At 45.9% G+C, this 10,508-nt stretch overlaps 1 non-coding gene across 1 annotated transcript; it reads left to right on the forward strand.

Annotated features, from left to right (window-relative positions):
* The first annotated feature begins 9,039 nt into the window (after window positions 1-9,039).
* Window positions 9,040-9,111, forward strand: Trnam-cau (transfer RNA methionine (anticodon CAU)). Its single transcript has one exon. It is a non-coding gene; the product is annotated as a tRNA-Met (tRNA).
* The last annotated feature ends 1,397 nt before the right edge of the window (window positions 9,112-10,508 follow it).

Genomic DNA, 10,508 nt, shown 5'->3' on the forward strand with positions numbered 1-10,508 from the left:
AAGAAAGAATTTCAATGTGTCTGTTCTAACGTAATACGGTGTTAGAGAATGAGGGTGGTGATGGCGCGTTTTTCGAGTCATTAAAGTGGACAGTCCATCGGACGCAAACCATATGGTGGAAGAACTTTTGGCGATTAATGACAGAAAAGTCCTACATATGCATGAAGCCAAAGACGACGAAGTTGTCTTCAAGGAAAACAAGTTTATTGGAGCGAACTTGTGCTCCCCTAACAACTCAAAGAATACACAGGCGGCGGAGCAGCAGTCAACAAAGTGACGTGCGCAAGCGAGCGTCGGCGAGTCGAATACCGCGGCGTTTGCTCTGCGGGAGTGTTTCTCGAGCCGTCGAATTACATCCAGAACACTGTAGATCAAAGGAGATTATTCTAGGCTGTTGACGTTCGTTCGAAACGCTCTCCCTATCAAAGCAGATAACACGTGCGTCATAAAAATAAAGAATGGAACAAGCGCTTCACTTGGATACAGATAACACAGACCGGCGCAGCCGGGCAGTAAAAACAAAACACAAACAAACCCAATTAATTCGCGGCAACATTTTCCAGGCTATTTTGTTGAGTTAGTATTCAGGGCTATATGTGAAATGTCACGGTTCTTTACTAAAACTGCTCTGCTAGCTTCCCGAGAGGAGCAGCACCCAAATTCCGAAATTGCTGAGCATGACTTACGCATAAACTATTAGGAATTAAAGAACGTTTCAAGCAGCGTACCGTGTATATAATTAGTGTTTCATGCTTAGAGTAAGCTATACCGGCCACCAAAAGAACCAATACGGCTTGGTAATCTTACCAAGCCATATTGGTTCTTTTGGTAGCCGGTATAGCTACCAAAAGGTACAAGCACCGAGATTTGTAAATAGAAATAACGGTATAATAAAGCGAGTCGACAAGCGCTCTAAAAAAGGCGTTAACGAGGCTTTTGCATTGCTTCATAACTGAATTGCTTCGCTCTGTAAAAAGAGGCTCAAAGCGAGACCGCCTGATTGCATTCACTGCATACGAGCAGACGCAGAACAAGTATCACTGAACTCCTGTGCAACGTCTTAATAGTTCCCTTATCTTCGTCTGGATCCTATTGCGCACACGTCGTAACGTTGTCGCTTGTTGTCCTCAATTAGTAGGTGGACATAAGACTTCCAACACTGCACACTTGTCATTAAAATTTAGCGTTTTTTTTTTTTGTGTGGCATGCGCTGTAAAGTTGTTTTCTAAATGTAAAGACCGCGTGCCTGGCTCAGAAACTTTGCTTGCTACAGGTGTTCACCTTCAGATCCTTCAGGTCATAGAGAACGGGAAACTGAAATGAACATTAAAGCCAAATTTCCAAATGCATTTCCTAGCACACTTACTTTCTTCTCTGGGTTTCAAAAGCACAATTTCTCCATAGCATAGTGTACGCGTTGAGTACCCGAAAAACGGGAGAGTCGTCTGAATAGCACTACATAAAGTTAGAAGACTTGGGATGGGTAGGTGCGCGGGCAAGAGCTTCCGTGTTCGTGAGATACATGCTATCCTTGAGCGTTTCCTCACTCGCTGCCTTCCAAAGCTGTCGGCGTGCCAGGAGGAATAACTGAAAAGGAATGTCGCCCTCCGACGATAACTCTACTGCTAAACGTCCCGCAGGGAGAAATTAAAGGCGCCCTTTTTGAAAGGATAATACAAAAGTAGGCCTTAAACGCAGCAGTGTATGCAAACCCTGCAGTTTTAACGCGTACACTTTATAGTGGACTTCTACGGACTTCGGTCCTATCCGCGCCATTCGTCTATCACGCCGGTTATGCGGTCGTAAAACCAATCCTTGCCCCATTTACACGCAGCTGCCGCAGCTAGAGCAATCGATATACTTGCACTGAACGCGCACGCACACAGGCAGGAGAAACAACGCGGCTATTATGTACGCGGAAAGCACCTCATATACTTCTTATCTGGTGCGGACATGGCGTATACGCCAGCGCTTACATAAACGCCTGCAGGCGAGTTCTCGTATCAGTGCACAAATGGCCGAGAATTAAGATTTCACGGAACCGGACTTTGCGAGGAAGAAAATATATGTGCGTGTGAAATGGCAGTATGCAGCTAAGCCGATTGCAGCAGGGTCTATATACGAATGGCGGCTGAGTGCTTGGACGCTGGTACGGTCGACTACGTTACTTCGAAGTCCGCGGTGACCGCAAGAAACTTCGAATTAACCAAACAAACAAACAAGAAATGCACTCCAATTCATCCTGTATGGTTGCAAAGCTGTAAACGACACCCACGACGCTTACCCGTGCGACACCACTTAAATAAATTCCCACACGTGGCTCTACAAAGAGGGAAACCAGAGACAAGTGAAGTGCACTTAACCACACCCTTTATTAATTCAAAGACAGATTCTTTGATAAGATGAAATCAAAGCATGATCCATGAATGGTGGTTGGTTGTGTTGTATTGGTGAAGCACATGAGTGGAAACTCTTTTTTTATAACATTAAAGGAAGCTCAAACCCGGTGTTAGACGATCTCCTCCGTCTCTGCCATACCCGACAGAGGGGACGACGAGATCGGCGGCAGAGACGAAGGAGAAATGAGCTGCCATGCGGTGGTGCGAGCTTCATTTAACTTTTATAACTGTTAGCTCATGCGCTAGGCGTGCACGCGGCCGCTACACGTGCCGTGGGCGGAGCGCACATCGGCGCGAGAGCTCGCGTGTTGCTATCACGTGGCATTCAGCAAAAATGCAAGGGGTAAACCCTCAGATGTGCTCAGTGAGTTCACCGTGTGTCTGCCCAGTCTCCACGTGGGCTCGTAGTTCAATCGGTTAGACAACGGGCTCTTGCTCCGTTTCTCTATTCGTTGTCGGTTCGATTCCTGACTGTGCCGGCAACTTTTTTTTTATTTGTTCAGGTAGTTTTCTGTTGACACCAACTGTCGCGAAAGAACCCTTGGGGGTAGAGGTACAAAGCTTGGCCTTAAAACACAAGAATTGGCCCGCAACACATTTCCTTTCTTGATTCCCATCAGTCTCGACTTTCGTTCCCAAGCCGATCGTATACGTGTTGCCATGATAGCGAAGATTCATCTCTAAAATAGAAGCCTGAAGCGTGCACCACACAAACTCCTCACACGGGGCTGTGCACAACAAAAAAAAGAGGAGGGAGGGGGTGAGAACCACGAAAAAAGTATGAACACAGCTGTCCGGAAATGGCTTGGGTCATATGAACGTCGCGTTCAGCAACTGCTGCAACTTTAGCCGGCTGGCTGAATCGAGGGACGGACGGACGGACGGACGGACAGAGACAGACCAAAATTTCTCCTTTAAGTAGCCCAAGAAAGTCTATCGTCTTTAAAAAAGATGGGTACGCTGGGGCGAGTCTCAACTGGCTTGCTGCTTTATCTGCCTCAGCTGCGAGTTATGATGAAGGGGGCGATCAGTGCACAAGACGGCGCGTTTTTGCGCTTAAAAATTTTTAATTTTGTCGAGAAAAACGCCCTTCTCTATGCTTTTTATTCGAAATAAGTTCCAACTAACCGACGTAAGGGGTTTTACCTTCAAATTATCGAGCAAGCTTTTCCATTGGACTGTATGTAAAATTGACGGGACCAGCACTTCACTTCCAATTAACCGAAAATTCCAATTAAGCTATTTCGAATTATCGAGAGTCGACTGTATGCGTACTCCCAAGGGCTAACTTTGGCGGATACCTTCATGTTTTTTTTTTTCCTTTGAAAGGTTGTCCAACGGTTTAACGGAGGTGTGCTCAAACCGGGACTGGTTGTGCACATGGGATCCATACTTAGCAGGGATGTTCGACTGCCTCCTATTTGACCATTCAATTCCGCCCGGATAGCATTACATTTTGGTCTACTCTCTTATGTGTGAGTTACCGGCAGAACCTCTAAGGTAAGTTAAAAAATCAAAGAAGCCGTGACTGCAACATGTAAGCTGCGGAGATGTACTACGTGTCACGACTCCAGCGTTGAAACCCATGCTCATGCGATGAAGGTCGGCTCATACTATCAATGCAGAACCATTAAGTCAATCGTTGAGCGAGAAAGCCGGGATCCCTGAAAACCGGGAACTGCATTGCATCTTATAGCGCGTGTCACAGAAATAAGAACACACAGAAAAGGAGCGCGTCAATTGGGCGTGACGCGTTTCATAGCGCGACCCTGAAAAAAAAAATCATGTATCCTTCCGTCTAACGACTACGACGGTTTATCGAGGAGCTTTCTCGTGAGGGATTTCCTGGTAGTCGTCTGAGTTTGTGCTTTGATTTGCAGACGGTTTGGACTTTGGCTCGTTGAGCTTTGACTTCGACTCGCACGCACTTCGGACTTTAGATCGCCGCGACCTCGACTTTGACCCTTTGCCATTTTATTTCGCACGAAGAAAGCTTCGCGTTCAACCTTCGTCGTCGTTAGACTGAGCGGTGCAATATTTCTCTAATTTTGCACTCCCATGCACCCCTCTCCAAATCCAAACCGACCGTGTCGGAATGGTGGAACCGGATAGACGTCGGATTCGTAACGGGAGGGACCCATGTTCGATTCCGACCACGGAAAGCGTTTTATAACACGGAAGTTTCACTTACGTCATATCCGTGACGGAAATGACGCCTGTACAACGAAGAAGCGGCCTGTAAAGGGTGCACCCCTGCACACAGGGTCTTCTTGCGGGGAAGCAACCTTTAGCACTAAAGAGTACGTTATACTCAAGGTTGTTCCTTTTCGCGTTTTATATTTTAACGCTAAACTGTTTCTTGCCGGGATACACCAAGAATTCACTGACGTCATATCCGTCGCGGAAATGACGCCAGTACACCCTTGCCGAAGCGACCCACCAGCAGGACGTCGCTCGCCAAGCACACCCGCAAGACAGCGGCCGACCCGCAAATCATGTTCAGCTGGAGATTTCGCTGCACATTTCACTTTCGTGTTTTACCGATTCCCAAGACAGAGGAATTAACCAGAGTTTTTTTCTTCTTTCACTTGGCCCACGATCATCATCATCGTCAAAGAAGTTTTTTTTTTCTGCAGTGCGTTTTCGACGCGACATACGCCATCAGTGAGACATAGAAAGCTCAGCTTTAATAGAAGCGTGAAGACGCACTGCAGGCAACGCGTGAGCGCACGAAGGGCCCAATAGCGCGTGTCTCCGAAGTAAAACCCAAACTATTTCCCCTGCCTCACTCAGCGGCGCAGCGGTCACCGGCGAGCCAGGGCGCAGCCCGAGCGAGTGCAAGAAATGGCTGCGGCTTAGCTCAGCTGACACTTGGTGTGCTATTGAGGCCTTCCACATTCGAAAGCATGTCGAACAGTGTATCAGTGAAACATCCATATGGTCGCATGGAAATGAGCACAAAATTTTTAAACCGTTCTTTAATGTGTTAACAATGGTGACATTTCTTTCAATTCATTCATCCTTAAACATCAACGGTGTGGAACCAACTGCCGTCTGCCTTGATGCTTGCAACCAAGGTTGAACAGTTTAAGAAACAACTGACTGACTTCTACATGCCGCGCTAAGTTTCAAATTTTTTGCCTACTGTTTTGTTCGAAATATTGTGTATTTTGTTAGGTTTGTTTAATGAAGTCAATTTTTGTTTGTACCAAAGTGCTACGTCTTACACGTGCGAATCAATATGCCGTGAAGGTTTTTTTTTTTGTGCCAACTTTCTTTTGCAATTCATCGCAAATGTTTCGGTGCTGTTTGTATTTTTATTGATGTATTCATTTTGTATCACTCCCCTCAATAATGCCCACTGGGCCATGAGGGTATCTGAAATAAATAAATAATTTCTACGCATGTGCGTGTCGGTATATTTTTGAGTCTGCACTCAGCCTGTCTCTTCTTTTTAGCTGTCGTCCCGTCCGTGTGCACAGTTTTACGTCTAAGCAAAGCGAAAGCTTGTCTTAGCCTCGTTAAATCTTGGTTTCACCTTGTTAACCTTTGAATTAGCTGCATTTGTTATACTACTCGTCCAAAGCCTGCCTTTGTCTACTGTTGTGGTCCCGCTACCAGCGTTTTTCGAGCCGAATGGCTCGCCGGGTGGTATCCGCGGGGTGGTCAGACGCCGCTTGCAGACGGGGACTCAAAAACTCCAGCTTTCGCCCAACGCTCAGAAAAGACGGCCCGGCCTCGCTCTCATTCATGGCCGAGCTCGCATGAACGCGGCAAGTCACGTGGTCAGGCGAGAAGCAGCTGCGGAGAGCGCATGCGTCAAGCCCGCAGACGCGGCGGCAGCGGCTAGCGAACGCGGCCCTCTGCGTAGCTTGGCCCTGGGAGCCACGTGATGCGCAGCTGCGGTCAAATGAAGGTCAAATCCACCGCGACGGCGAAACCAGTCGACGAGATTAGCAAGGCTTTGCTTTAAAACCAAAACACGAGTGTTAGTAATTTCAAAATTAGCGGGATTCTGAGCTAATTGGCCGAATGAAACTTGGAAGGGCTGCAGCTTTATCCTAGCGGACAAACATGGGGCTGTCCGTTTCACGGTGGCTTTTGTGATCCGGCTGAAATGGCTTGTGAGAGAAGACTTAACGCTACTTTTATTAAAACTGCGACTGGTAGTTAACGATAATACGACATGAGATAAGAATTCCTTTCTTACGTAGCCATTTCAGTAGTCCAATGTCGAGCAATTTTTGCAGGATAGTTATTATAACGCAGGAGTTAGAGCCGTTTTTGGTACCCAGACTCCTCCCGTGGAAGACGATGCATTGAAAGCTGGCCGGAATACCGAATCAATCACTACTTAACGGCGAGCTACATATGACAAGGGAATGAAACTAGGCGCAGCGATAGAGTAAATGACAATATGTTGACAGCAGTCACTGTAAAGGAGCCCAAAACAACAGCAAACACACACACACACACACACACACACACACACACACACACACACACACACACACACACACACACACACACACACACACACACACACACACACACACACGCACGCACGCACGCACACACACACACACACACACACACACAAAAATAACGATGATTGATTGATATTGTTCATAGGTTGTTTGAAACTGAGTTGTTCATTCGTGGTAGCGATAGCCTTAAGTTTAAATTTTAAGTTTTAATTTTAAGTTTAACTTTAAATAAATAATCTCATTGCTACTTTCACCCTGCCCTCTCGTGTGCCTGAGTGGCTACTTCATGCTATGTATACTGTACACGGGTGCAGTTTCAAACAATATGATACAGGGTAGTGTTTTCTTTTCAAGGCGTGATTATTCGCCCCCATGAAGCGCAAAGCCGCAAACTCAACTGCATTACTCCCAAGACGTAAAAAAGTAACCAAGTAGATTTTACGAAGGACCATAACCGAAATTGTGTCAAGGTGCTGAATATATTTGCTTTGACTTATTTTGACAGAGATTGGTGTTATGACCTTATATTTATTAAATTAGCAAAACAATTGTACCAGAGATGTGAAACAGTAAGTTATTATATTTTTGGCAAGATAAAACTATGTACACACAACGCAAATAGTCTGTAAAACAGCTGAAAATTAAAAACAGAAGGTTCACAGATTTTCTGTGGAGGAAAACAAAGCCTTATATAGCAGCAATTTTGTAAAAAGACAGGAAACTAAAAACCGAAAACAGAGAATTCACATAATTTTTTTTGTATTGAAAAACAGAACATGCTTTTACAATAGCAGAAATATAAAAAAACAGAAAACATAACTTCACAGTACATTTTTTTCCAGGACAGCTGCCAGAGAATTCCTTTTTTTTCCAACAAAATTTTTTACAGTGCACGTAACCACCATTATTGAGTGAGTCTGGTCTATCCTCCGTGCCGCGGTTTGTCGCGCACAGTTCAGCTAAAACTATGCGTCCCGTGCGACACGAATGGTGGGGTGGTCTTCAGCCGTCCGACGCAGAGAATAGCCCTTTCAGTCACGAATTATTATATTCACTGCAGAAAAATTCCATACTTTGAGGTTTAGCAGTAGGTCTCTTTTTTTTGCCTGCTCAAAGCAGCTCTGAGCAGTTCCAGGCAGCTCAAAACTGCTCCCGCCATAGATGTTATATGGGCAAATAAAATACGGAGCTGCTTGGAGCTGCTCAGAGCTGCTTTGAGCAGGCAAAAAAAAGAGACCAAGTGTCAAGTGTCTAGAGGTAAGAAAAAAAAGTCAGTCTCTCTAGAATACTTATTGCGCAAATGGCGTCGTGTCCTCATACGGAGACACCATTACTCAATCCTGCTTTTCCCTATAAAAATAATAAATATCCGGAGGCAGTTTACAAACAAGGGGGTGAAATAATAATTTCTGCACATGAAAGAGGTGTTTTTAGCCTTTATAAATGATTTACGCCTCAGTAAAAGAGAACTTAGGACGGCAACACACCGGAGCTCCCACAAAACTTGGTGGCATCCATTTTGAAACGATGTTTATGAGTTCGGTTCCGCCATTCCACATCACATGGTGCTACCTTTCACTTCTGTAGGTTTCGAACATCAGCCGCACCGCTCTGCAGCATGAACTCTTTTCGTTTTCACGAGTAAAACGACGAAGATAATCGCGTCTCCATATGGAGACACAGTGACTGAAAGGGATAGCCTAGGTCGAAGAATCTCAAGCCTAACCCCTCCCCTCCCCCCCCTTCTACAAAAAAATAGCCGACAGAGCAGCGAGTTTGTGATTTTTTTCCGTCTGGTTAATTATTAACACTACCGACTCCGTGCATGGCGCTAGTGTACTATAACAACCGTCATTCGATGCATGACACCTGGAGGGAGGGAAGACGGAAGGTAGGCCACGTGCTGTAGGCTTAGTAGTGTCACGTGGTAGGCGTTAGGTTTCCCTTGGTGGCATACTATTTTTTGAAAACGATGAAAAACGTTCTGTGCTAAAGCGGGTGTATCGATTAATTTTTTTTAGGCTGCTCATTCCGATCCCTAATTTGCAGAGTATACAACAACTGTTGCTTATTAACTCCCTGCTTATTCCGTGGAACCAATCGCAGACCTAATTGTTGATTGCGTAGCAGCTGTTCGCCCGTGACAAGCGTCCAGCAGAGTGGCGCAGTGGAAGCGTGCTGGGCCCATAACCCAGAGGTCCGTGGATCGAAACCACGCTCTGCTACAGCTTTTTTTTTTTTTTTTTTGCGGGTTCAGGGTTCGCAGTGAGCATTTATACATTATTAATGCCGTCGACTTGCATTACTGCACTATCACTGCTCAACTATCTATTTTTTTGTAACCAAGCAAATCGGGTATAGTATATTTGCAAACACCAAATATTGAAAGAAACTGCGGGAAGATTGTCTTACGAGTGAATGATATGCGTGTGCAGGCATTGTACTAGGCGTCACTGCTGCTATCCCGTCCTTATCGGTCGTATTCTGACCAGCCCTGATCACATGACAGGAGGCCATTAAGTCGCCTTTGGTTTTTTTTATAAAATTGACATAAAACATTCAGCTCTAAAGCGAGTGAGTGGATCAATAAACTTTTCTTATGCTTCTATATAGCAATACAACTTTTCCTCTGTGCCGTTAACAAAAGGACACGAGTTCATGTTCAATAATATAGGCTTTTCAATACTTAGATGGTAAATTCCTTTGCGGTAGCTTTAATAAACGTAAACTCTCTCTCTCTCTCTCTCTCTCTCTCTCTCTCTCTCTCTCTCTCTCTCTCTCTCTCGTGAGAAATCTTGTCGTAAATTGTATAGCTGTGATTTGCACTCCTGGAGTGCCGAAAGAAAAAAAAGAAGAAGAAGCAGAGTGGCCCAGTGGTAGCGTGCTGGGCCCATAACCCAGAGGTCCATGGATTGCAACCACGCTCTGCTACTGTTTTCTTTTTTTTCCTTTCTTGTGGTGGGATCAGGGCTCACAGTCAAGGTGCATTATTAATAGTCTACGACTCTAATTACTGCCCTCTCAATGTTCAACTATAGGTCTTGTCACAAACTCGAGCGTACGACGTCTAAAAGTACCTTATAAATTTTTCATTTTTATTGTACAGCGCCTAATTCTTCTTGTAGTCGTTCGATTCATTCAGTTCGGTTCTATTCGCCCGAGACAAGGCTGGAAGTTTCTCGAACGAAGAGGCGGTAACACGATCTCACGCCGGCTGGCCGGCCAGAAAACAACAAAAATGAAACCTCCGCCGCTCCGGTTTCGTCGAGGCTTCCAGTACTTTCGAGGAGGTGCGCGTGGCCTTGCCAGTGCTAAAGAGCGGCGATGATTCTAGAAGGGAGAAGAGTGAAGTTATTCGCTGACGGCGGCGGGCGCGCTGTGTGTTGTGCTCTCCCCCTCCGCGCCGGCACGGCTATAAAAAGAGAAGCCACACCTAAACCCACCAGCTACGTTTGGACGTCGTGATTGACAACTGCACCTGCCAGTTTGTACATCACACCATCGGCGACCCGCGCCCTGGAGGACTCCAACGTACTCCCGGGCCTCGAATCACCGTGATCGTCTCGGACGGCCTGGCCTACAGCGAAGCCATGCTTCCCAGGTAGCCGAATCGCCTCCGACA

Source organism: Haemaphysalis longicornis, unplaced genomic scaffold (genome assembly GCF_048455015.1).
Source record: "Haemaphysalis longicornis isolate Haplotype H1 unplaced genomic scaffold, Haemaphysalis longicornis Haplotype H1 scaffold_4, whole genome shotgun sequence".
NCBI classification, from domain to species: domain Eukaryota; kingdom Metazoa; phylum Arthropoda; class Arachnida; order Ixodida; family Ixodidae; genus Haemaphysalis; species Haemaphysalis longicornis.